The sequence below is a fragment of the Podarcis vaucheri genome, assembly GCF_965113315.1.
Source record: "Podarcis vaucheri genome assembly, chromosome: 13".
In the NCBI taxonomy this organism is placed as follows: Eukaryota; Metazoa; Chordata; class Lepidosauria; order Squamata; family Lacertidae; genus Podarcis; species Podarcis vaucheri.
In genome coordinates, this window is record NC_138751.1 from 17869625 (window position 1) to 17891440 (window position 21816).

Sequence of the window (21816 nt, forward strand, 5' to 3'; positions counted from 1 at the left end):
CAGGGTCCCTTCCAACTCCACAATGATTCTGTGCTATTATTCCCCCTGTTCACAAGCAGACAAATGAGGCTGTGAGGTGCAAGTCAGAGGAGGAATGAAACAGGACCCATTTTCAGAATACTGGAGCAGAGCACAGCTGCTAACTGCAAAGAATAACCAAGGAATATAGAGGGGCATATACAAATAAATGTACACATTGGATGATTCTGTGCATAAATATACAGGCAAGTTTTTTATAATAAAAAATCTGAAAACAAAATGGGAAAGAACAGCAAGAAATACTTCTCTTCGTTCGTTATGTGATAGGAATTTTGAGGTCTTAGATATATGGTAATGTTCATAAGTGTACCAACCCAGCACGTACATAGATCAGCACAGGAAGACTGACCTGAAGCCATTTTGATTCCCAAACTGACCAAATGTTTTCCCTGCAAGTAGGGGGCGGAGGGTCAGGGAGCCTTCCCATTGTCTCAGGAATTGAGTAATCAGCATTTTAATGGGTGACAGACTATCAGGAAAGGCAATTAGATAACCTGGCAAACAGGAAAAACATTCAAATTTCTGTTTTAGACCACCTTTTCTGTGATGTATGTATGATGTATCTGGGGGTGGTCTTGATCTACAGGGTGGCAATTTCAAAAGTCTTTATAAGGCCTTGCGCGCCATTGTTCTGGGTTCCTCCTCCTTTCCTGCGGGTGAGGGGAGCACCCTGTTGCAACAGATCAATGAAGATCAAGCTTACTAGCTGCTTTGCTTCTCAATATTCTCTGGTTGGCCTCTGTTATTTTCTCCTACCAATAGGGAACGTACGTAAGGACTCTATAGGGGCTCTTGGATACACCATAAGGGAAAAGGGCAATTTTTGTTTGCAACAGTTATTAATTTGTTCTTTAGGGAAACATGCCTCTGATCATGTTAAAAGTTTGTCTCAGTGTGAATAGAGGCAGAAGACACAAATGTGCCTTTGCAACAGATAGGAAGAACTTGCGGAGCTGAGGCCTTGCAAGGGCAGGGAAATCACACTTCTCAAGAAACGTACACCTGTTGCTTTTCCACCTGCCGTACAGCGAACAGAGACCCAATGTATAAACAGCAACAACCCGGCAACCCTCGCTTGTGACTCTGGAGATGCAGCCCTGGGATTGTGAAGGGTTTTCCTATGTGCAGTTTCTCTTCCGAAGTCCACACTGTTTCTGCAATGGCTTAACAGTCTGGAGACCTGTGGGTGAAAGAACAAGAAAGCAGAAGAAGGCCAGGAAGCCTTTGATGTCCCTGTAATCTTTAAGTCAGGGATGGAGAACCTGCGGTCCGGCTGGCTGAGCTGTAAACAGAAATGGAACTCCTGCTGCCTGTTTTTTTCCATGGTCGGTGGCAGAGGAAGGGTGGACACTTAGCGCATCTCCCCCCCAACCCCCCCCCCAGGCAATGCATCACACATACAAAGACAGGGAAGAGGACAGTGATTTACATGAAATTTGCATATGCTAATAATCACTGTAATTGAAATTGAAATAGGCAACACCATAATGGAGAAGACTGGCTAGGTGACCCGTATGCCGTGCCTGTCCAGCAGCTAACTGGGGGCCAGCCAAGAATCCATTCGCTTTGGACTACAACTCCCATGATGCTCAGGTGTTGGGCCTGCTGGCTGGAGCTGATGGGAGTTGTAGTTCAAAGCAGCTGCAGGGCACCACTTTCAAAGTCCCTTTTATATCAGGGGTAGGAAACCTAAGGCCTGGGGGCCGGATGTGGCCCTATCACCTTCTACATCCGGCCCACGGAAGTCTGGGAATCAGGGTGTTTTTACATGAGTAGAATGTGTGCTTTTATTTAAAATGCATCTCTTGGTTATTTGTGGCGCATAGAAATTCGTTCACCCCCCCAAAAAAAAATATAGTCCAGCCCTCCACATGGTCTGAGGGACGGTGGACTGGCCCACGACTGAAAAAGGCTGCTGACCCCTGCTTTAAATGGAGGACTTCATCAAATAGAGGACTGCTTCCTATAAAAGCAGGTCATCTGGTTAACCTAGGTAGAACATGTGCTTTTGCATGCATAAGGTCCCTGGTTCAGTCCCCACATCTCAAATTAAATGAACTTAGGGATTTAGAGGTTTTGGGAAACAGGTACCGGTACATTATTTGAGAAGCTCACGCTTACAATAAATCTGCACGACTTCAGTTTTAACTTCAGAGCAAATGCTGGATGCGTTCCTCATTTTAAAGTCAGAGTGGAACATAGCTGAATTTGGAGTAGTGTGAAAACTCAATTCGGAGATTACTTTTTTGCGGTTTCTGCAATAGGACATTTTATAGACGAGTGGGAAGGAGCCCCAGGATCCTTTGCAAGGGAGGGTGGATTTAATCCATCAATATAAAGGCCCAGAAAGATTACTGGTAAATGTTTGCGCTCCTTGTATTCCTATTTATCTGGTTGGGGAAAAAAAGACTGGGTTTTCAATAATTCCAGGGAAGTCTAAGACTGAAGCAACAGGAAAATAATTTAATTTCTTGAAGTCCTCTTCCTTCCCCGTAATTTTGTTGCACCCAAAGGGAAATACATAGATATATATAATATAAACAGCATTAAAAACAGTTTAAAACAAATTAAATTCACTACTAAACTGTTTTTACTGGTGTATTTTATATTGCTATAATTTGCCTTGACAACGTCTGACACAGGGCAGGTGGTAACAACAACAACAGCGACAACTGCAACAACTGCAACTTCTTGGGACAACAAATGATATTAAGCTGACTCTGGAAGCGAGGTTATTTTATTCAGCACATGATTTGTGATAGAGAAGAAGACCGGCTGGGTTCTAAGAACTGATCCAGTCCTGTCTGTTGCAATGACCAATACTTTTTAAAAAGTAAAAGTTGAAAAAGGGCAATTCACCTCCTCTACTCCAAGTCAGGGTGGGTAAATACTGTGTGTCAATTTCTCTCTCTCTCTCTCTCTCTGTTTCTCGTTTTTCCATATGAGAAGTTATGTTCACATTTCTACATCAGATTGCAAATTTCTTTTTTAATCCTCATGAAAGTTCTAGTGTGCATTTCTTTTAGTGTACACATTTTGGTGTGCAATTTGACCTAATACGCACATTTTTGCAAAGCATATTTCACTTATATATGCATTTTATGCATACTTTAGTATATGCATTTTGGTACACATTACTTGGCTGGAGAACTGCATCGCATCATTCAGAGAATGCGAATTTTGAAGGATGGCTGTGTTTTGTTTTGCTTATTGTTTTGAAAAATGCAAATTAGCAAGATTCACCTTTAAATCTGAACTGAACCGAAACTCTGCTCCCTAATTCTTTTTTTCTTTTTTTTAGTTTTTCCTTTATTACTTTATTATTATTATTATTTATTTCCTTTATTACTTATATACTCAGAAGATTATCTTTACATCGTAACTTTACATCTTACAATTATACATATTCCTGTTTTCAGAGTATGTTCGTAATTATTATTATCATAGATCGACAAGTATTACTGTACACAAAAAAAGAAAAAAATGTAATCTTAAAACCATAATATTCCTCATAAATGAATGACTTCCCGTCTCTTCCATTTTGTACTAATAAACTTATTGCCTATATTTGTCCATTGTCTTTTTATTTATAATATTTTCTTATCAGTTTTCCTTTTAAATTTGTTATCCACAGAAACTACTTAAAGGCCGTTACCATTTTCAGATTGCAGCAATTATTCTTCAAGTATTCCTTAAAACAATTCCAGTTTGAGACAAACTCCTGTTTAGATTTATCTCTGATTCTTTCTGATAAGTAGTCTAACTCCACATACTCTGTTAGTTTTTGTATCCAGTCAGATCTGGTGGGGACGTATCTGCTTTTCCAATGTGTAGCTGTTATAACCCTCACAGCTGAGGTGGCATACAGAAAGATTTTCCTTGTTTTTGGGGGGTGATATGCAAACTGGTAATACCTAATAAGAATGATTCAGGTTGATGGTTGTTGTTTTTTGGAATATTCACTTTTGAAATTCTTTTTAGTTCCAGATAAATATCACTCCAAAATGGTTTACTCCCCCCAGTTTGCGTAGCATGGGGGGTGCAGGGGGGGCCGGCCGCACCGGGCGCAACATCTGGGGGTTAGGGTTAGGGGGCGCAAATCCACGGGTTAGGGGGCGCAAATTACTTGCCTTGCCCCGGGTGCTGACAACCCACGCTACGCCACTGACTCCCCCTGCATGTCCACCACGTATGTAATGTATTCCCTCCAGGTTCTCCACATCTCCAACAGTTATTATACATCTTAGCAAGTTTACAAGGTGTCAAGTGCCAAAGGTAGAAACTGCTGCCATGAGATGCAAACAGGAGCCTCCTGCGGATTAATGTAGAGTAAAATAGTGTGATGCTTAAAATACTGACATTAAACTAAATATATGAAAATTATATCCCGGTCAACGGTTAATAATTATTTCCCTGGGAGTTATCTCCATTAAATACAGAAGGACTTAAAGAAAAATTGTAGGTTTTCACTGTTAATGTCCAAGGGTTACAATAGTAATATATCCATTTAATTAAAAAAAAATACTAGAGAGCAAAAAGCTAGTGTCAGTTAAATTAGATTCTTTAAAAATAATAACCATATCAAACTGAACCAAAATACTGAAAAAATGTTTTAAGACATGGAATCCAATATATTTAAAATTCATATAGAGCTGACCAAAATATAATCTCTTTCCAATGGTGTAAGTTCAGAAAAAACCTGTCTATTAATATTGCCTAATTCTAAATATCTTTATACTTTTAAGTTCAAAGGAGATCTATCCCTTAAGCTCTCAGTCAAGCATATTCTGTGGAAAAAATATCACCCTCTCACCCATTCCTGTGCACTGCGTTTTAAAAACTGTAATAGAAGGTGTTTGAGGACTTCATATAATTGTTATGGATTTAGATTTTCATTCAGTAGATTTTGCTACTGAAGAAAGGTTAGTAATTTACAGAACTGTCCTGTCTGCATTTTCTCAGAAACAAGTCCCACTTCTATCAGTGGGATTTACTCCCAGGTAAACTGTACCAGTTTACAGGGAGAAGCTTTTGCCCCAAAAATCTTTTAAGGTTGTGTTTTGCTTTTTAATTAATAGCTGCCCCTCTTTTCTCTGCTGTCTTTTCTCATTAATCTGCCCAGAGGCCTGAGGATAAAGTAGAGCAGGATGGCTAAGCATCATGTGGTTATCAGTTGTTCCTCTGCTGTGAAACTTGCATGAGATGTAAAAGCCACGTTCGCCTGCAATTTGCCACCTCTTCCAGATTCGGGAGGAGGTGGGGGAAGAATCCTTGCTAGGTAATTCACATTTCTGCAAATTACTAAATGACTCGGCGAGTTGTCCAATGATGAGGGCTAGAAGCTTGGTTCATTTTAAACAGAACCTGCAGTTCTCAAGGTGCAGCTAAATGTGAAGGCAGCCCAACCTCTTCCAAGCCATCACCTTGATGGCCAGCCAAACTTTGTGGACGACAAAGTTCCAGAGTGAGGGATGATGCCGAATCTGAAATCTTCTGAAATCACGCAGATCTGGATGCCCAGCACAAATGAACCCTCTACTGCTCATGGATCACGCTTTGTCTCCGTTGCCCTCAACTTCATATGCTCTGAAAGTAGCAAGAAGCCTCACAGCTTTACAAATACAGTAGTACCTCGGGTTACATACGCTTCAGGTTACATACGCTTCAGGTTATATACGCTTCAGGTTACAGACTCCGCTGACCCAGAAATAGTGCTTCAGGTTAAGAACTTTGCTTCAGGATGAGAACAGAAATCGTGCTCAGATGGCACGGCAGCAGCAGGAGGCCCCCATTAGCTAAAGTGGTGCTTCAGGTTAAGAACAGTTTCAGGTTAAGTACGGACCTCCGGAACGAATTAAGTACGTAACCAGAGGTACCACTGTAGCTCCAAGGTTCGGGAAAACGTATGGCTGAATCCCCCATAACTGCAAAATTCATTCTCTCCTGTCGTTTTTGCTTCTGGAAGAGGCGCAGGGGACTCTTCTGATGGCCACCAGGAGAAAAATGACTGAGGAGGTGATTTAGGGGGTGAGATGTGAGCAGAGCAAGAATTCGGTACACCCTCCCAACTGCCCACGTTGCACTTAACATCAAACCCCCCCCCCCCATTCCATCCACTTAGTAAGGAAGTTGTTCGGTGAGTGACCCAACTCTTAACACATGCTGGGGATCAAAGTTTCTGTTGAAAAGAAAACAAGGCCCTATAATGACTCTCAATAAGCCACGCGGCAGTCTGAGTTTCCAAAGCTTTGCACCCTGCAGCGTGGCTTCAGACATAAAGGCAATGCTCAACATTCATCTGGGCCTTCCTCGTAGCTGAGTGGTTGGGCATCTGCTTTGTATGCCAGAAGGTTCCCGGTTCAATTCCTGGCATTTCCAGGTAGGGCTGGGAATTCCTGCTGCCTAAAATCCAAAAGAGCTTCTCCCAGCCATTGTAGACAATAAGAGATATTGGTCTATGTCAGTTCTTCATTTTTCCCATTTGTAAATTTGGTTATCCACATTTCTTCGGCAATTTGTGTATTTTCTTTAAAAAAAGAAATCATGAAAATTCTTCAGCATTTTAAAGTGAATTTCTCCTAATAATCACACTTTTATGCTGTTTTGACTAATGGATATGTTGTTGCTAGGAATTTATCCTAATACAATGAATCACTGCATGCTGTTTTCACTAATATATCAATTCTAATGCACACTTTCCCATAACATATGCTTTTTTTGTTGTTGTTGCAAACATTAGTTGAGAAACCCCATTGCAAAATTCAGATAAGTGTGGCATTTGAAGGATGGCTGAGTTTCGGTTCTCATATTGTTTTGGAGAGTGCAAATTTAATTGAACCATATTTAAATGTCTTTTACTTTTCTTTGTTTATTGCATTTCTATCCCACTTTTTCTCTCCAAGGTTCAACCCCTCCCCATCTTATCTACACAACAACCCTGGGAGGTCGGCCGAGTGGGGATTTGAACCCTGGTCTGTCTCCCAGGTCCTAGTCCTACACTCCAACCACTGCACCACGCTGGTGCAAATGGAATAAAAATCCTCTCCCATCCCTAGGAGACAGCCCTGAGCTTGATGGACCAACATTCTGACTCAGCAATAAGGAAGCTCCCTGTGTTTTTCAGGTGCCTTTCATTCCTTACCTGCCTTGGCTCAGATGACCTCCTGGCCTTCTCCTTGAGGCCTCTCTCTGTTCTGGAAGCATCGCAGGGAAGTGCGTGATGACCCCCTTTGGCGGGCGCGCAGGTACTCACGGTAGTTGCGCGTCAGCAAGGTGTAGAGGAAGGGGTTGATGCAGCTGTTGCCGTAAGTCAAGCAAGTCACCAGGTGGTTGATGGAGATCTCTGTGTGGACGGGGAGTTGGGCAGCCTGCTGGCAGTAAAGAGGCAGGAGCTGCCAGACCCAGAAGGGCAAATAGCAAGCCCAAAAGGCCAGCACAATGACGAGGATGAGGAGGAAGACCCGGTTCTTTGGAGAGCGGCCCAACCCGCCGCGCGTCTGCGACACCCAATAAGTCCTGGCCAAGTGCCAGTAGAGGGACCCGATGATGATGCCGGGAGCCACAATGCTGGTGCTGAACAGGACGCTCAGGTAGACCCTGTACTGCTCCTCACTCCAGGTTGGGGAGCAGAGACGCCGGACGGGCACGCCGTCCCCCACCGCCCGCTCCTCCTGGTGGATCATCACCATCATGGGCAAGGCCAGGGCAAAGGACAGGAGCCAGATGGCCAGGGCCAGAGGTCGCCGGCAGCGCCGCGCACGCCTTGCAGCCTGGAAGGGGTGGGCCACGGCAGCGTAGCGCTCACAGCTCATCAGGGTGAGCAGGAAGATGCTGGCATGCATGGTGAGGAGGTCCAGGCTGAGGAGGACCCGGCAGCCGGCCTCGCCGAAAAGCCAGTCCTTCACCAGCCCGTTGTGGACAATGAAGGGGGCCGTCGACAGGTACAGCAGGTCGGCCAAGGCCAGGTTGACCAAGTGGACACGGAGCGAGGAAGCTGAGGGTGATGCCCGCACCACGGCCAAGGCGTAGAGGTTTCCCGCCACACCGGTGGCACACATGAGGCTCAGCACAGCTCCCAGGGCTGCGGCTGACTCACCTCCCTCCGACACAGTCCCGTTGCCCAGGGGCACCCACAACGAAAGGTTGGTTGTTGGTGGCTCCATGGAGAGATGGCCGAGGGAAGGGTGTCCAGGAGAACTTCTTAACGTCCCCCCGGGCCTTCAGAGAAAGTGAGACAGCAGAACCTTGCTCTTTTCTGACCTACCTACTTATTGTTTTAGCTGCACATCTATCTTTCTTCCAGGCTATCTCTGTGTCCATTTGTCTGCCTATTTTTCTTCCACTTACTTCTGATCCTCCGAGAAAGAGAGAGAATTTGATCTGCGTGTGCAAAGGTTTTTCTGTGGGGGTTCAGCTCCCCAAAGACCTTTCTTCTGTGTGGTGCACCCGGTCTCTGCTCCACATCCAGACATGAAGGGCTTTTTGTTCCTCGCCTTGTTCCCCCGCTCAGTGTGTCCAAAGCTCAGCGGTGGCAAGAGGTCTCCAGAGTGCGCGAGGAGTATCTCTGAGTGTCTGGGGCTGCGAAGAATTCTCTTCTCCTGCATTCCTCGCACCCTGCTAGTGTCGGTATGTTGGGGTCGAACCTTGACCCGGCCCCACACGGGGAGCACAGCTCTCGGCTCCTGTCTGAACTGAAGAACCTGTTTATTTCATCCTTGGAGTGGAATTCTGACAGCGTGTCAGCAGAAGGGACTGCGGGGCGGGCGATGGGACAACGTACGGGGGTCCGATTGGTCCGGAGTTTGCAACAGTAAGAATCGCCACCTCCTTTTTCTCCCCCACACCAAACAGGCAGACACCCAGGGTCCAACTCCCTGCTGGCATAGTCATGCAGCTTTCCATGGAATGATGCCAACCAAGAGAGAGAGAGCGGAAAAAAATAACCAAGAGATAGAAAGACAGAAGGAGACTGTATGGATCAATGGACAAAAGAAACTCATAAATGCAAAAGCAGAGAGAGAGAGAGAGAGAGAGAGAGAGAGGGGGGAAGAAAATGAGCAGGCAAGACAGGGACAACCAGAACCCACCTCTTGTTCATCATCAGTTTATTTATATAGACCACTTTTCCAGAAAAATTGTGTTCACAACATACCAACTGAACAATAATAAATACAATTAATGTGTATCTACAAAAACATATGAATAATGTGTATTCATAGGACTATAAATACAGAAATCCATGCAACATGATATAAAACATTACATAAAACAATACAAAAAGGTGTAGCCTAACTTATCAGTTCAGGAGAAAGAATGTCCATCACAAAAATAAACTTGATTAGCACAGTGGATACCTCAGTTTTCGAACGTAATCCGTTCCGGAAGACCGTCCGAGTTCCAAAACGTTCGAAAAATGAAAACTCAGTACGGAAGCCATGTGGCATGTTCAACTTCCGAGGCAAGTTCAAAAACCAAAGCATTTACTTCTGGGTTTATGGCTTTCGAAAACCAAGGTATCACTGTATACAAAATGGAGGGTTGGGTGCAGATCACTCTCCCCAAAGGATATTAGATCTGTTCCTGCATCAAGGTAAGTGGTTGGGAACAGATGGCCTTTCTGTATTATTAACAATGGATTTTCATATCTACCTCTAATTCATAGTCCCACCCATAAAATAAATATTTTTGACCTTTTTTTGCCTGCCTAGTTTAAGAGAATTTAGGGATTAGCGATTCAGCCAGGGTCTACTTTGTCATAGATGTCATGCTTTCTTGTCCTTTCCTCCCCAAAACGCTTTGTTTTGATTTATGGAATAAGGATGTTTTGTTCACCATCATGAAATAGGGAGAACTTCAACAACAAGTCCTCAACATAGTAGAATGCCTTATTATTGATTTGCTACTTAAACATATTTCAGACTTCTCTTTCAGCTTATCAGGAGCCCCACTCTTCACCATGCAAAAAGGCTGTCAAAGTTAGAAGATGAGCTGTGGTGTTTAGATCCCTGAATATCCACCAAGTGAGCCTTCACCAACCTGGTGAAGGTCATGCAACCCCTACGAACAGGTAGTGGGGCCCATGGGGCTGCAGGAGAGAGGAGAGGAAGGAAAAGTCCTGTTGCATGAGATGCCTGTTCCATCGGTGGATAGACACTGTTGGATGTCACCTACAGTCTGAATTTTCTGGCTGCTAATGTAACTTATGATTTATGATTGTGTAAGTCACCTGGTATGTGTTATGCCCTAAAAGGAAGGCTGCAGTAAGTACTGCAGTTATTAAAATTGGGCATATGGAAGCAATAGGATGACTAAAACCCTATTCTTCTTGGAATAAAAATTGTCCAGACCAAAAATATGGTTCCAAAGCTTTACTAACAGAACTTGTTCCAAAACAGACTTACAACAATTAGGATACATCCAAATAGTTGCCTAAAATAATGTGTTTGTCCAAGCATAGGCAGAACATCATAAAAATATAAAATTACTTCAAACAGAACTGAAAGCAAAGTTCTTTCTCTCCACACAGACTCCATTACAATCTGACTGTATTCTCTCCAGAAGAAACACCATTAGCACATCCTTCGTCTTTGGTGGCTTGAGAACAAAGACTTGGCTCACACAAAATGGCGATTTGCAACTGAATACCCCTCTCATGTGATTTAAGTTAAACACCACAGCGAGAGAGTAGCAGAGATACATTCTCAGTTAATTATCCCTTTATTAGGAACTCAGAGAGTCTCACTTAGCTTCAGTGGAGTTTTCTATGGTCCCTTTAGCCATACACATACAGAGTTATTTCCCTTTTTAATGTACAATTAAACAGTTATACTTAATAAGTATGTGTGTGTGTGTGTGTCACTGAACATTTATGCAATTTGACCTTTAATGAGGCTGCATATATTCTTTAACTGAAACAGGGACACGTGTCTATTAGCCCTATTCTTATGCCCAGAATCACTGCCTGATTCTGCTTCTCTTACTTTCACATTGTTGCAGATTGTTAAAGACTATACCACTTAATATAGGCATAGGGAACCTTTGACCCAATAGATGGTGTTGACTTACAACACTCAACCACACTGAGTGTTGGCCCAAGCGGCCATGCTGGTTGGGGTTGATGGGAGGTGTAGTTTAGCAACATCTGATCTAACATATGCTATATCCATTTACTCTGCAATAAGCTGTGCTCAACTAAAAGGGTGTGGGTTCCTTTTGTTTAATGATATACTGGGGAAATGTTACTGGTCTGCAATATAGCTAATATGTCAATTTCTGTTTCTCTCCGTTTCTCATTTTTCCAATCGTAAATTTGATTTTCCACATTTCCACATCATTTTGTGGTGTTTTTTGTTCTTTTAAGTCCTCATGAAATTTCATAAGCAAATATGCATTTTTGCATTCAATCTTGCCTAATATGCACATTCCCCCCTCTCAAGCTATTTCCCTAATATAATAGACATACCTCAACAGTTGCAATGTGTGAAAAGGTTTTCTGTATGTTGCATGATGCTTTAGTGCTCATGTGCAGGCATACACATGCTTTTGCATGACAGGCTAGACACACACACAAGCACACGCCAAACAGATTCAGAGATTTAACTTCCAGAGATTCTGCAGAGGCAGCTGAACCCTGAAGAATGGCATCTGTATTGTCTCCAGTGTACAAAAGCCCTACACTGTGATATTCTTCTTGATTTATATTCTTCTTGATTTTATGGGAAATCATCTTAAAGGGTTTTACCTTAACCAAAAGGTGAACAATAACTGGTTTTTAACAACCGCATGTGACCTTTTTTGCCTGAAACCAATCTGATTAAAAATCCATTTGTGGGGACAACCAGTTGCAGTTATTTATCAACAAGGATGCAAGCAGAAGATTCGATTGAATGCTATAGCAAAGTATTTAACTTTGGTTAAAATCACAGTTTGTACTGTGTTTTCATCTTCAAGTATAAACAGTGCATGAATGTGTGGATTTACTACACTGGAGACAATACAGATAGTAATTTTGCCATGGAAGGCAATGACTAACAGCCTAGTACTAAACAGATTTTTCATGGAATTTTCAGTCTGTTTTGCTGCCCTTTCTCTGCATTCGGGCACCCCCACTGGCAGAGTCAGTAGTCAAGTCTTCTGTGTTTACTGGTGTTGGGGAGAGAAGAGAGGCTGGACTCGGATGTCTTCCAGGACTTCTGCTCTGGAAGAACGCTCTGAGTAATTTTCGGGAAAAATCCCACTGAGATGAAAGGAAAGGCAACAGCAAAAGAAAGTCCCAGCTCCCGTGCACAAGCACATATTTGCTGATTCCCCACCTCCTGACTCATCCAGATTGCCCCCCACGCAATTGCCATCCACCGTCCAGAAAATGTCATGGTACAGAAGGCTTCACCTGTTGAATTTGCGCCTGCTACATCAAGAAGTCTCCATCAGAAAATAATAATAGGGGAGGAGTTATGCTTCTAATAACAAAGCACTTTGGACACACTCACGGTAATGCCCCTCAATGTTATTACACCCTATATATATGTTATATCACACACACACACATATATTCACATGTCCTAGGTGTGGGAATTATAAAATATAGCAGCAAAGGATTCTGGGAGTTTGGTTCAGTGTAGAGCTAAGAACCTCAAGGACCGCCTCTTTCCATATAAACCTACCTGGACCCTGAGATCATCTTCTGAAGCCTTTCTTTGTGTGCCTCCTCCCCGAGAGGTCCAAATGGTGGCAAGATGAGAATGGGCCTTCTCTGCAGTGGCTCCCTCTGTGGAATGCCCTCCCCAGGGAAGTTCACCTGGTGCCTTCATTATACACCTTTAGTCTTTTTAACCAGGCCTTTGATTGATTCGATTGACATCTGATGCCCTTTTAAAATGTGGTTCTTTTGGGGGGGGGGTGTTATTAAGTTGTTTTTATTTTGATTATATATACTGTGGTTTTATATTTTGATTTTGTTATGTGAACTGCCCTGAGACCTCCAGGTGTATAAATTCTAACAACAACAACTACTGGTGTGCCATGGCATTCTGGTCTAATCTGTCAAAAGACTTCATTTCTCCTGTGAAGACGCTGTGTATATTTAACAAGGCAATGTCCGTGAGCAATGCATATGTCTCTAGCTTGTGAACGTGCTATTATACACATGTGAAATGCTTGTGCAACCTGAGTGAATCCACAGGCGGTCTTTGCCGAGTTGCCTTTCTGAGCTGTATTTGGACACCATTCTGTCAGGCATTTGTGGCTGTGTGGCTTGAATGTGTGTGTGTTTTATCTGCCGAATCTACTGTTCAGAAATGTGTTGTTGTTGCTGCTATTATTATTATTATTAGGGAACGAACATGACTCAATAGACTGCTATCATGTCATGTGCCCCTCTTGAGTGTACCACTTTTTCATATAATATCTGTACCATTTATGAGGTGCCCTCTCCTCCATTCGTCCTGATGGCAGAGCCTCGCCCCCACCCTTCTTCCCCTGCCCTCAGATGTCCCCCATCCACCTTGCTGTCAGTCTCTGCCTTCTCCTACCCTCAACCCCGTCTTAGGCTGGTCACCAGCTTGGCTTGAAAGGAGGTTATTCCTGGCTTGAGTTGTGTGGATTACACTGAGGGAGGGGGGAAGCATATGGAGGGGGATTCCTCGCCAGCAAGCCACAGCCTCAGCCAAAGCAAACTAGGTTGGCGCTGCTGGGTTTGTCTAACCTTGTGACCCTCCGGCGCGCAGTGTTCCCTGGGAGGGAAATGGGGAATCTAACAGATTCAAGAAAGAAGCCAGGCAGAACCTATCAAGAAAGGTAGTTTGGTGTCCTGGGCAGGGCCTGAGTCACAGCTCAAAAACACTATCAAGCAGTAATAGAGAGCCTGAGCTTGTGCAGAGTGCATTTTGCCCACTCACCATCCGTCTGGTCTAGCAGGTGGTGCATCAGGACCAGTGGGCTGCAGCCCTATCCTGCCCTCCATCAAAGGTGGATCGCAAGAGGAGCCCTATCCTACCCTCAAAGTGTCCCGATTTCCCAGGGACAGACCCAGAATTACAGAAGTCATTCCAGTTTGGGGTTTGATCCTGGAATGTCCTGGTTTTCCCTTTTCCTCCCCTCCACATCTCAGAGAACAATTAAAAGTGGTGGGGAGATCTGCCCCTGCCCCACTCCTGTCCTTTTTGGAATAGGTGCCTCTGTGTGTGTGTGTAGGTGCCAAAACAGGGTCCTGTTTATACTGAAAATAAAATACCTGCACCACATGAAGGAAATTGTGACGCTGGCATACAAAGCCCTTCCTATAATTTTGAAGGAAAATGTAACCAATCTCCACTTTAAGTACTTTAATTACAGTGCCTCAGCAGTCAGCAATTTTTAAGGAAACCTGTGGAGTGTTTATTCCTGAGCCTTACACTGCAAGCCTTTACAGAAGTAAGTCCCACTGTGTTCAAATTTGCATCCATACATGTAAATTATCATATGCAAGGTTTCCTGGTGGTCAGCTCCCAATTCTAGCTCCACCTCTGAGTCACTGAGTTTTAAAAACACAAGAAGGGTCTAGCTGGATCAGGCCTAAGGCCCATCTAGTCTAGAATTTTGTTCTTGTAGTGGCCAATCAGATGCCCTTATGGGAGGGCCAAAAGCACGAGCTCTTCACCTCTGTGCCCCGAGGGATCCATATTCTTAAAATGAAAACGTGGCATGATGCTAAACCTGTTGGCCTGTTTAAGGGACCTGCTAGACGTTAAGTCTCTCAGGTTTCATTTTTTGAACCCCACACCCCATTTTGGAGTGTTTAAGCAGCTGGCTCCTGAAGACTGCTTGCATGATTCAACCTCCTCAGTTGTTTTTCATGCTTACAGCTCTCTCTTTTTGGCCCTTCTAGGAGGAAACATCAAAGGCTGCTCAATTCATAGCGCCAAGTAGACACCTCCCTAAGCATGGTCAGCTACACTTTGGAGCACAAGAAGAGCTCTGTTTGGCCAGGCAAAAGGTATTTCTTGTTCAGAAGCCACAGTGGCCAGCCAAATGCCTCCAGGATGCCCTCTCCAAACCCTGGTTGCTCCTCAGCAATGGGCATTCAGTGGCCCTGCACCTGAACATGGATGCACCATGTAGCTTCCTTCCAATAGCCACGGAAAGATCTATCCTCCATTAACTTATATAATCCCTCCCCTCTCACAGTTAACCCAGCTGGCAAGTGCCAACAGGACTATAGCCAAAGTGGACCTACTGAGAAACAAGAGGGTGCGTTTGGAGAAAATCCAAAATTTGCAAAACTACAAAAAAAAATATCTGGGAGAACCCCCCCCCCCAAGAGGCCACCCAAAAGAGCCATTTAAGGAGCAAGCATGCTCAGTGGCCATAGAATATTGAATGTCTTCTTTGGACAAGGCATGGGAAGAGAGGAAGGCTTGAGCAATTTGCAATGGAACATTTTAGCTCCTTTTAGGCGTTACCTGAAGGAGCATCTCCACCCCCATCGTTCAACTGAGGTCTAGCTCCGAGGGCCTTCTGGTGGTTCCCTCACTGCGAGAAGCAAAGTTACAGGGAACCAGGCAGAGGCCTTCTCAGTAGTGGTGCCCACCCTGTGGAACGCCCTCCCATCAGATGTCAAAGAGATAAAGAACTATCTGACTTTGAGAAGACATCTGAAGGCAGCCCTGTTTAGGGAAGTTTTTAATGACTGATGTTTTAATGTATTTTTAATACATTTTGTTGGAAGCTGCCCAGAGTGGCTGGGGAAACCCAGTCAGATGGGTGGGGTAGAAATAAAAAATTATTATTATTATTATTATTATTATTATTATTATTACTACTACTACTACTACTACTACTACTACTACTACTACTACAGCTCCCATGTAACTCTACACAGGATCTGGGAGTGGAGACACACCAAACAGCCCTTCCCCTGGCATCTGCACAAAGAGCATGGAAAATTGTGGGGATGGAGTCTTTCCGTGTCCTGCATCTGCCTCTCTCTAGCCAACGGTAGGGCTGGCCCCAAGAGATCTGAGTATCACATAGCTCCCCTGGTCAGGGCATCAACCTTGTCCAGAGTGCAGACAGACAATAAAAAAAATTGGTATTGAATTGAAATCACTGTGTGGCTCCCTAGTTTACCTACCTAGGATCCTGGGGTTGCACCTAACTTTGGCTGTGTACACACTATACCTTTAAAGCGTATTTGAAGCACGTTTACGCCCCTCAAAGAATTCTGGGAACTTTAGTTTAGGTAAAGGCCTCTGGGAATTACAGTGGTACCTCGGGTTAAGTACTTAATTCGTTCCAGAGGTCCGTTCTTAACCTGAAACTGTTCTTACCCTGAAGCACCACTTTAGCTAATGAGGCCTCCTGCTGCCACCACGCTGCCGGAGCATGATTTCTGTTCTCATCCTGAAGCAAAGTTCTTAACCCGAGGTACCATTTCTGGGTTAGCGGAGTGTGTAACCTGAAGTGTATGTAACCTGAAGCGTATGTAACCCGAGGTACCACTGTATAACTCTGTGAGGGTAAACTACAGGGCCCAGAATTCTTCGAGGGAAAGGATGCACTTCAAAGGTGTAGTGTGCACACAGCCTTTCTACTCAGAGTAAACCCACTGAAATTAATGGACCCACATTAGTAATGCCCAGTAGTTGCAGTGGGCCTACTCTGGGGGTGACTAACACTGGACACGCAGCCTCCTGATTCCCAGTTATCCCCTTCCTTGTTCTTGTGAGTTATTTTCCAATATCAGACCTGCGGTGCCTGGCACCTCGCAGAAGGTGTACTTGAGCTACAGGAAAGAAGGAGACATGAATAACTTTCCTGCTTTCTTCCCTTGCCCATTCTCCACCTGGAAGCCAGACACAGTTTTGGTTTTTGGTTTTTTTGAGGGGAGACAGGGGTAGTTGCAGACGGGGGTGGGGAGCAGAGAGAGGGATGCCTAGGGAACAGCTCATGTCATCCCTTGGCCGCCATTTCCCAAACCGGAGCCTGAGGACAGCGGGGGGCTCCCAGCCACCATGCCTGAATTCTGCACCAGCGCCAACAACTCACAGGAAAAATAAACTGAGAGGGAACAGCAGCACCGGCACCAGATGTGGGGCAAGAAGCCCCAAACCTCTGCTAACAAATACTCAGCTTTAGAAAGACCAGGAATTCTGGATTTCAAACTGGTCCAGCCTTGGGATGAGCAGGGGGCGGGTGGACGGGGGAACGGGACGATGAAGGTAGTAAGCCGCCTGCCTGGTATCATCGTGTTGTCATTTTTTTTATAACACCAACTCAGACCATTGGTCCAACTGGCCAAGTATTGCCGGCAGCTTGCTCCACAGAATTTCAGGCAGGGATTCTCTCCCAGCCCTCCATGAAAATGCTAGAGCAGGGGTAGGGAAACTAAGGCCGGGGGGCTGGATGAGTAGAAGGTGTCCTTTTATTTAAAATGCATCTCTGGGTTATTTGTGGGGCCTGCCTGGTGTTTTTACATGAGCAGACTGTGTCCTTTTATTTAAAATGCATCTCTGGGTTATTTGTGGGGCATGGGAATTCATTCATTTCCCCCCACCCCAAAATATAGTCCAGCCCCCCACAAGGCCGGAGGGACGGTGGACTTCCCCATGGCTGAAAAATGTTGCTGACGCCTGTGCTAGAGGTTGCATGTATGTGGTCATGTAGTACATGTATGGCCCATCTTTCCTCCAAGGGTTGTGGTACAAGGTTCTCCACTCCCCCTTTTATCCTCACAACCAGTGGCGTCGCAAGGGGGGGAGGGGGGCGGTCCGCCCCGGGTTCCATGTTTGGGAGGGTGACAAGAAGGCACCCCATGGGGTGCTTTCACTGCCGCCCTGGCCCAGGCAAGCCAGCAGGAGCAGTCATCGTACCGCTGAAGCCACATGTGGAGGATCCTCCGTTTGTGGCTGCAGCCGCGAGCAGAGGATCCTGCCACCGTCCGTACGGCGTTTGAGCGATGCCGGCGGCAAACCGCTATGTACAACGCATGTGCGGTGTCGTGTGCATGCGTTGTATGTAGCGATGCTGCACATGCACTGTACATAGCGGTTTGACACCGCCGCCGCCCGAGTGCCGTACAGATGATGGTGGGATGCCTCCGTCGCCAGCAGGAGCTGCTTATGGCGAGCTGGGGTGGCCCCCTCCCAGCCTCCCTCCCTCCCCGGCTCGCCGTAAGCGGCTCCCACTTTGTTGCTTTACAGTGAGCTGGGAAGGGAGGGAGGGAGGGGGACGGATGGGAGCTGTGGCTCCTGAGAGGATGCCGCTTTGCCAGTGGCATAGCTCCCCACCTTGCCCGACAGCTCAGGGTACTTGGGAGTCACAGGGGTGGGGGCGTAGGAAGGGGGGCCAACATTCGGTGCCCACCTGCGACTCCCAAGCCTACCCCCAGCTCTCGATGGGGGGGGAGAGACAAAAAAAATTGCACCAGGTACCACCTGGACTTGACACGCCTCTGCTCACAACAACCCTATGAGGTGGGTTAAGCCAAGGAATGTTGGCCGGCCCAAGGTCACCTGGTGAGCTTCATGGGGATGTGTGGGGATTTGAACCCGGGTCTCTTAGGTTCTAATCCAAAGCACTCTAATTGCTACACTACACCTGCGCAGAGGAGACTTGCTGAACCTAAGTTAGCCATGTGGATTAACTTCAGCAGGTCTGCTCTGAGTAGGACTAGCATGGAATTTGGTGACTAATTCCACCCCAGTGATTGATCCTAAGACCTTTTCCATGCAACCACTGAGCACGATCCTGGATTTGTGGCCCTCTCACTCTCACCTTTACAGGATATTTAATATGCAAGGTGTTACACAACAGCCCTGTGCAGGGACGGATTTAGGTATGATGAGGCCTTAAGCTACTGAAGGTAATGGGACCCTTTATATGTCCAGCTGTCCTTTGTCAACAACAAATTGTCGCTGTTTTTGTGTGTTGAATATATGCTATATGGCAGTGTTTCCCAACCGGTGTTCCGCGGCACACTACTGTGCCGTGAGACATTGGCTGGTGTGCCGTGGGAGGGAGGCGGGCGAGGCGGGCGGTGAGAGGCGAAGGCGGCGAGGATCCGCGTCGAGCCGGGGGCGGCTCCGCGGTGGTGGTGACGAGCGGCGGGGCAGCGCGTGCAAAAGGGAGGAGCGCGAGACAGCGGAGGAGGAGGAGGCCGGCATGTCCGGGCAGCAGCAGCAACAACAGCAGCAGCAACTCCCGGCGACGGCTCCTCAAGCCCCGCCGCCCCCTCCTCCGCCCGCTATCGCCGCCACCACAACAGCCGCCGCCGCCTCAGTTGCCGCCGTCCCTCAGTCCCTCGCTCTGCTGCCTCCTCCCACCCCCAAAGCTTGGAGGTTCCCCGGCAAGGGGGAGGGAAAAAACTTTCACTTTCGTGCGTCCCTCCCGGCGTGACGCTGCGCGCTGACGTCACGGGGCTGTGCCGCAGTGGTGTGCCGCGAGATTTTTTCCCTTAAACAGGTGTGCCGTTGCCCAAAAAAGTTTGGGAAACACTGCTATATGGTAATTTATGGACCTAATAGGCATCTAGAGCCATTTGCACATAACAAAATATGTATTTTATCAAAGTAACTTTTGAACTGAAATACAATTAAGAAGAAGTATATGGGGGGGTAGGAGAGTGGGGTCCTAAGCTATAGCTTGTTTAGCTTACACGTACGTAAACCCGGCACTGGCCCTGTGCAGACCTGGATGACAAAGCAAGGACTTGACCAAGGTCTGTCTTGCAAATACAGGCATGGTTTTGAACTCAGGACTCTCAAATGTACAGCTGATCAGAGTCCACACTGTACCAGCTTGGCATTCAGACTGGCAGTGGACGAATTTAAATTTATATATGTCAATGAGGTATTTACATCAACACATACAAATATTAAACTGCAAGCCCCGTCCCTCCAGAAGAGGCAAGCCCTTAAGAAACCCTTTACGGCAGCATGAATCAGACGCCTTGGCCAGACCCAGGCCAGCGAACCGGTTTTGGATTAAATGTGCTCTGGCTGGCCTCACCCGCTGTGAAAAGGCCTTGGCCTCTCTCGCCAGCCTGTGAACATGAGAGGGACCTTTGTTCATGGGCAGAGTTTGTTTTGCCACCTGTGTGTGACAAGCGCTTTGAGGTGAGGCAAGGGGAGTCTGGAAGGCGGCTTTGATTTCACCTTGGTGGGGGCAGAAGGGGAAGCAGTATTTGCTGACAGGCCGAGGTGGGATGGGGGGGGGGAGGCAGATGCTGGCACCCAGATGCGTATTCAGAGGAATGGTGTGAGTGTCTGTGAGGGGCTGGGGAGGGAGGCAGACAAACTGCTGAAGCTGCACTCCTTCTTGTGGGGGCAAGTGGGGAGGGATTTACTTCCTCGCAAGACAAACTGTAAGAGCTCCTTGTCAGAGCAATATTATATCATGTTGAAGAGTCATGGCTTTCTCCAAAGAATCAGTTTGTTAAGGGCGCGGATATTTGTTAAGAGACCCCCTGTTCCCCTCATAGAGCTACTATTTAGCTCTATGAGGTTTAACAGTTGATCCCTCGTCCCAGGGAATTCTGGGAACTGTAGCTCTGTGAAGGGAGCAAGGGTTTCCTAACAATTCTCACATACCCTCCAACATTTCTCCAATGAAAATAGGGACGTCCCATTCCATAATGATAATTTCACTATTTTATACCCCACACATATCTTACTGGTTTGCCCCAGCCACTTTGGGTGGCTTCCAACATATAAAAATAATAATAAAACATTATTGTGTATCTGAAGAAGCGTGCATGCACACGAAAGCTCATACCAAGAACTAACTTAGTTGGTCTTTAAGGTGCTACTGGAAGGGATTTTTTTTATTTTGAATAAAACATTAAACATTTAAAAAACTTCCCTACACAGTCATACCTCAGGTTACAGATGCTTCGGGTTGCATGATTTCGGGTTGCGCACCGCGCCGAACCCGGAAGTACTGGGACGGGTTACTTCCGGGTTTCGGTGCTTGCGCATGCACAAAAGCGCTAAATTGTGTTTTGTGTGTGCGCAGAAGTGCCGAATCGTGACTCACACGTGTGCCGACGTGGCGCTGTGGGTTGTGAATGCTGCAGGTTGTGAACGTGCTTCCCACATGGATCACATTCACAACCCGAGCGTCCACTGTACAGGATTTCCTTCAGACAGCTCAGGGGTTGGAGAGCACAATTCTCAACTACAGTTCCCTGCATTCCTTGGGGAAAACCATGACTGCATCTGACCTTGAAGAGTTTGTGAGTAAATCATTTTTAACTTAGCAAATGTGTGGTCTTTTTCTATGCTAGGGGACATAGGAAACTTTGGAAATAAACTTTTTAAGGAACCTTTTGCAACTCACTTGAAAGGGCACTTTTTAAGATTCTACAGCTGTTGTAAACAAAAATTGCCCTTTTCCCTTATGGGGTATCCAAGAGCCCATATAGAGTCCTTACATAGGTTCCCTATTGGTAGGAGAAAATAACAGAGGCCAACCAGAGAATATTGAGAAGCAAAGCAGCTAGTAAGCTTGATCTTTATTGATCTGTTGCAACAGGGTGCTCCCCTCACCCGCAGGAAAGGAGGAGGAACCCAGAACAATGGCGCGCAAGGCCTTATAAAGACTTTTGAAATTGCCACCCTGTAGATCAAGACCACCCCCAGAAACATTATACATACATCACAGAATGGGTGTAACCTAAGACCACCCCCCAGATACATCATACCCACATCACAGAAAAGGCGGTCTAAAACAGAAATTTGAATGTTGTTTTTCTTCTGTTGTTGTTTATCTCCTGTCTGGCAGGTTACTTGATTGGATTGCCTG

At 45.9% G+C, this 21816-nt stretch overlaps 1 protein-coding gene and 1 pseudogene across 2 annotated transcripts in view; both read right to left on the bottom strand.

Moving 5' to 3' along the window:
- The window catches only part of TBRG1 (transforming growth factor beta regulator 1), a 202480-nt gene that overhangs the window by 17570 nt on the left and 163094 nt on the right, over window positions 1-21816 (bottom strand). The window lies entirely within an intron of this gene.
- On the bottom strand, window positions 7191-8243 carry LOC309515922 (urotensin-2 receptor pseudogene; annotated as a pseudogene). The gene has a single exon. The product of its transcript is annotated as a urotensin-2 receptor pseudogene (transcript).